General features: G+C 45.4%; 1 protein-coding gene across 8 annotated transcripts in view; it reads left to right on the top strand.

The window, feature by feature from the left end:
* The window catches only part of SORCS1 (sortilin related VPS10 domain containing receptor 1), a 495,821-nt gene that overhangs the window by 275,917 nt on the left and 213,904 nt on the right, over positions 1-6,000 (top strand). The window lies entirely within an intron of this gene.

The following is a 6,000-nucleotide window of genomic DNA, read 5'->3' as shown; positions in this document are numbered from 1 at the left end:
GCCCCCATGGCTTCACCTTTCTGTGCATGGCCCAGTCAAGCTGGGTCTCTTGCAGTTCACAAACAAAGAACAAAAACACGACCCTAAGCTTTGCAGCTCTGTTTATTTGCTCAGACTAACCCGTTCATTCTGGAACACTTTTCCACCACATATTTATTTTAAGGAATTTTAACTGTCCTCCTAGGCCTATCTTGAAAGTTCTGCCAGATTCCCAATCTGGAAGAGTCTCTCCTGCATAGGCCACCATAGCACTCTGAACTGAACATTATACATGATTACTATATGTTATCCGTGATATTCTAGCCTTTGGTGTGAGGAATTTGCATGTGTTGGTGACAGGAGTGCTGGTCTGAGACAGCCATGATGCGTCTCTCACCACCTATCCCTATACCCACCAGCCAGGAAGAAGACTTGTGCCAAAGCTTAGGGAAGCTTTATCAAACTCCTTTAGGTACCTCAGGGTGTGCTATTCCCTTCGAGTGAGGTCAGGCCTTGTTCCATGCCATAGAACCAGAGTATCCGGCACACTTCTGACGACCATGGATTTCTGTGGATGGATTCTCTTTCTTCCTGTTGAAGCTGGTGGACGAAAGAGTTTGATATTTGCAGTGCCTCGGGCCTGGCGTTAGGAATTCATTTGAAGTCCTCAAGGTGTCATCTCTTTTTTCCTAAGAAGAATTCAGTAACAGCATTGAGAACTGGAGAATCATGAGGTAGATGAGTGCTTTGTACCCAGACCATCCCCAGGGCATTATTAGGATGAGGCAAATAAAATAAAACTGGCAGGGTTTTCTGTCAGCCATCTCAAGAAGTGCAATTTGCAGGCCTCCTGCCTCTAGAATGTTAAGGGCAGAGAAGCAAAAAGGAGCAAGCAGGCGACCTTGAAAAGAGCCCCCAGCGGGAAGTATTCTGCCAACATGGAAGCCTCTCAAGGAGTCTGTGTGGAGGAGACCCAGGGGCCTGCCTCCTCACTGGGAAAGTCTCCATGAGGAGCTTTGTGGAGGAAGCATTCAATCCTGTCAACCACAGATCTAAAAGATGTTATCGCTCTTCCCTTTTGCCAAATTGTGTCCTCGCACCAATATCCTAAGTGCAGAAGAAAATCCCTAATGTGCACTTGTCTCACTTTGAAAGAGTGGCTGCATTGATCTGATTTAGAAATATTGAGAAGACTTTCCAGGGACAGTGATGATTGCAGGCTTTTGCATCGGCACACGGAAGTGGGATTTCTCTTCAAAGAAAGATGCTTCCCTGATAGGGCTTCAGCCACCATGCAAATGGTAAGAAGATGGAAAATGGAAGTTGCCACCAGCTGTGCTCACACCCCCCTTCTCTCACCCCGGCTTAGTCTGCTGAAGAGCAGGAACACCGAGCAATGCCAATGACTCTCACTACTTCTCACCCGCAAGCTCTCGGTCTTCCTGTGGCATCCATCTTTGTTCTCCCCTGAGCCTGCAGCCCTAATCCTGTTGCATCTCTGCAGCCTCCTGAGGACGGCCCCAGAGATGGCTGAACTGGTTAAAAGCTCACAACAAAACTAACCCTTGCCATTGTATTCTTTGCAATTAACTATATTTTTATCTGGACTCTTCTCACAGCAGACAACGGCAGATGGCAAAACAAACCAGTGTGAGAGATGTCTAAAAAAGAAAAAAAAATATAAGAAGAAGAAAGAAGGAGGGAAGGGGGGAGGGAGGAGGTGGGGGGAGGAAAAGAGAGGGAGAGACCATTCTGGAAAGGAGCCTGGCAGGAGGGAGAAGTATTGACAGGCCCAGACCAGCATAATGACAGAGTGGAGGGTCAGGCCCTGAGGCTGATAGTAGATCTGGAGTGTAGATGAGCATTGGGTTTGTGCTCATTAAAGTATATTTACTGAGGAAGGAAAGAGGTCTCCGGTAGTTTAGGATGATTTGAGACAGGAAGGGCTTTCTGCCTTGCATTCTTAGTCAACCAGAATCCTTTCCGTGTTCCCTTTCTAAAATTTCTACTCCTTCAAAAATTTTTCCCCAATTTCCCCCAATAGTTTGTACCAGTGTTAGCCCAATAAAAACAAAACCAAAAACCCTTCAAGAATGGTGTTTTGGTGTTTACTACAGAGGTTAGTAGATGAATGTTGCCCTCCTAAAACAAATATTGTGTCTTCCCTCTGATCGATCTCTCTCTCTCTCTCTCTTTCTCTCTGCTCAGCATTCCTGGAGAAAGCTGTTCTGTTTTCTCTGATGTGACAGATAGTAATGATAGTTTTTAGTGTTGTGTTCTGACAGTCAAAAGAAACCTTAGAGCCAGAGACAGACAGACAGGGAAATAAATCTTATTTAGGTACTACCAACACTATGAATTGTATTAAAGGACGTTGACTCGTTCTACACAAAAAGCCTTCCACTGGCGGCTGAGACAGTGTCATTGAGTAAAAGGCCTTGAGCCCTTTCTCTGCTTTATGGAGGAGAATTTTGCTGTCAGACTCTGCAGGTTTCATTAACACGTTAATTTGAGTGGCTCTGAGTTGGTAAACTTTTCTTGCTCTAACTCCAGCCTGGACACTAGGGGGAAAATGTTTAAAGTAGTAGGTGAAGTACACAGAGCAGCTTTGTCTAAGGGTAAATAGGCAAGACCCTGCTTCCAAATCCTTGGCAGTGTCAAATGTACTGATTTTTTATAGTTTTGGCTTGTTCATTTGTTTATTTTTTAGATATAGACCTCTACTGTGGATCTATGGAAATAAAACATATCCCTCTGATAAGTGACCTTTGTTCGCCCACTGGGAAACCTGGGTGGTACTTTACTGGGTAGATTCATCACTAGGGAATTTGCATGGTATAAAATCGATACTCCTCCCCCCTCTTATCATCACTATGTGCTAGACGCTTTCTGGAAGGAAAGGATTCCCGATACCTATGAGCTTTGTAGTCCTGTCAAAGGGGCAGTGAGTGGTCTCAGATATTTTAGAGTGATTTAAGATAAGGAGGAACTCCTGCCTTGCATTCCTAGAAGGTTCTCTTGGAAGGCTACTGAGTAAGTTAAATATAAATAGGTGGCCTGTACTTTGATACCATCTGTGGAACCGTAAATCTTTGGAAATGAGGCCACTGGGAATTTTAGTGTGTAGGAGAAAGTTCATAGAAAAGGTGTATTTTGATCTGGGCCTAAAAAAGAAGACTGACATTGAGGTAGGCAAGTCCTGAAGCCACCACAGCCAGAGTGGGTAGCATCAGTGAAGACACAGCAGAGGAAATGTGTTCAGGTGTGGATGAGAGAGTGAGAAGGTGGAGTCCGCCAACACCAAAGGGGACCTTTCGAGAAAGAAGGCCGGAAGTAATGTCACCAAGCTGAATAAGAGGCTTGGTTTATTGGATTGTCTGATATATCTACTGCTTGAGGGGCCTCTGGATGTTCACAAATAACAAAGCAGCCCGTGAAGACGATAAAAACAAATATCATGGGACATACCTGACTGGTCCACAGATTCTGAATCCAAGCCTAGAGGGATCAATTAAAAAAGACATAGAAAACACACACACACACACACACACACACACACACACACACACACACACAGATGCCAGCACCCAGTGATTCCTCACAGAGATGAATTTTCTGTGGGGGCAGGGGTGGCCCCATATGAACCCTCAGAGTTAATATTTGGTTTTCAGGATATCTGGGAGTCCAGCTTTACACCCAGAGTTGTTATTATTTCAAACCATCCTTCTTCTGTTACAGTTGCATAAATCCTTATATATAAAGATAGATATTAACGTACATTTATATAGAGACAGAGACACAGACAATGGTGTGGACTCTGTTCTCTTTAAACTCATGGAAAGAAGTGTAGCTCTGGGCTTTAAAAAAGATAGAGCTGGGGCGCCTGGATGGCGCAGTCGGTTAAGCATCCGACTTCAGCCAGGTCACGATCTCGCGGTCCGTGAGTTCGAGCCTCGCGTCAGGCTCTGGGCTGATGGCTCAGAGCCTGGAGCCTGTTTCCGATTCTGTGTCTCCCTCCCTCTCTCTCTGTCCCTCCCCCGTTCATGCTCTGTCTCTCTCTGTCCCCCAAAAAAAATAAATAAACGTTGAAAAAAAAATTTTTTTAATAAAATAGAGCAAGGGGAGGAGCAGACCCTCCCATTCCAGGTGCTTGCTGTTGTTCCCCAAGTCTGTGCATTCAGATGCCAAGTGTTCGCAACACGCTGGCAAACAAGTAGCAGGACGTGTGTGCCCTGGCTGCTTGGGTTCTGAATGGAGAGAGAGTGAACTGTCCCATCTGTTGTTATCTCTGTGATGGGAACTGTGTCCCCAGCGTGCCACTGAGTGGCACTCTTAAAAGGAGTCAAGCATAAAATGTATGCAGGCAACCTTTCCCCAGGCATGATGGGACAGAAAAAAATAGTAAGACTTGAAAGAAACAGCCATAAATTCTCCTTGACCAGATACCCAAATACTGTGTCGTTGGACTCAGTTGAGCCACTTGCTTAGTAATCACATATTTCAGCCTTTTCTTTTTGGCTTTAGAGTCTGTTTTGACCCACTGGACATACTGTCATAGGAAGCTCTTCCAAGGGTCAGTAAATACTCACTTGAGCTGACCTGTTCCTTGGACTTGCCCAGTGCATGTGCAGCCTTGGTGAATCACTCGGTGAGTCATTTGACCCTTCACTGAGTGCTGAAGCTGGAGACAGGACAAGGCTGGGCAATCATGGTATTCAGTAGAGTATGACTCATTATCCATTCACTGTGGGATTGGGCGAATGCAGTGGTGGAAGATTGGGGTGTGACTGGGTTACAGACCAGGCACACAGTAGAAAGGAGATGTTTCCAATGATATTTATCACATCGGTAGCCAAATGTCCATGGGACCCAGAATGCCTAGAGCAACAGGAATCTCCGGGCTGCCATGAGGACACTTCTCTAGAGCTGTAAAGATTATTGGAGAGGAGCAGAGGTGTGGAGTGAGCCAGGATAAAGAGCAAGATGTAAGAGAAGAATGACATTTGGAAGGAATGGAATATGTGGAGCATTAGACCCTGTCTCATGAGCAGTGTTTCTTTGTAGTGGCCTCGGGAGAGTACTGAAGCCATGTAGCATGTGGACTTGAACTCTTACCAGCTGTAGAGCCATCTGTAAATTAACTTCATATATCACGGGGATGATGTGTGGATGAAATGAAATAATGCATGGGGAGCCCTTGGATCAAAGTGAAGGTGTAGTCCATGCGGGCTGCTGGAATAGCCTGAAGCTTCTCTGGCTGTTGTGGAAAAGACCAACAACAACACTGGCTCCCCTGGGCTGCAGTTCAGTTCCAGGCTCCCTGACTTACCATTCAAAGCCTTTTCCCAAGTTGCCCTGAACATTCACATCTATATTTATGTAGATAAGCCAGGCTTATTTGTATACTGTCCCTGCACATCTCACCACTTTGACCCACGTCACTCCTTTTGCAGTGAGTGTTCTGTTTTTGTCAGTGTGAATGCTGCCATTCTTTCGGACCTCGGCTGAATCCGCACACATCTGTGAAGCATCCCTGATTTCTGAGTCTCCCTCCTTGGCATTCCTCTGTCCCTGGTGGCCTCATGCATTCCTCATGACTTTAGTCAGGTTCAGGTCATACTATCAGCTCTTCGAGAGCCAGGTCTCGATTTTTGCACTTCTTCGTATTCCACACAATGATCTGTACATGATATCATTAGGTCACAAGGTACCACTGGCTCTGTCACTGGGTGAAACCAAGTATGAATCCCAGCTCATTCTAATGTTTAGAGGGTATGCGATTTCCAACAAATCACTTAATCTTCCTGCACTTCAGCTTCCTCAGTTGTAAAGGGGGGATATTAATATCTGACTTGCAGAGCGTACATGAGGAGTAGAGATGACACGTGGATCATTTACCCGGCAGGTACTCAACAAATGGTAGGCACTAGTGTTGTTGTCATTGTTATTCTTACTGTTATTGATCCCGTGAACTAATATATGTATATCTGATGTGCCACGGGTCATAGTGCTGAACAATTT

The sequence above is a fragment of the Herpailurus yagouaroundi genome, unplaced genomic scaffold (genome assembly GCF_014898765.1).
Source record: "Herpailurus yagouaroundi ecotype Mexico unplaced genomic scaffold, PumYag 163, whole genome shotgun sequence".
Taxonomy (NCBI): Eukaryota; Metazoa; Chordata; class Mammalia; order Carnivora; family Felidae; genus Herpailurus; species Herpailurus yagouaroundi.
This window is presented reverse-complemented; position numbering and strand designations above follow the sequence as displayed.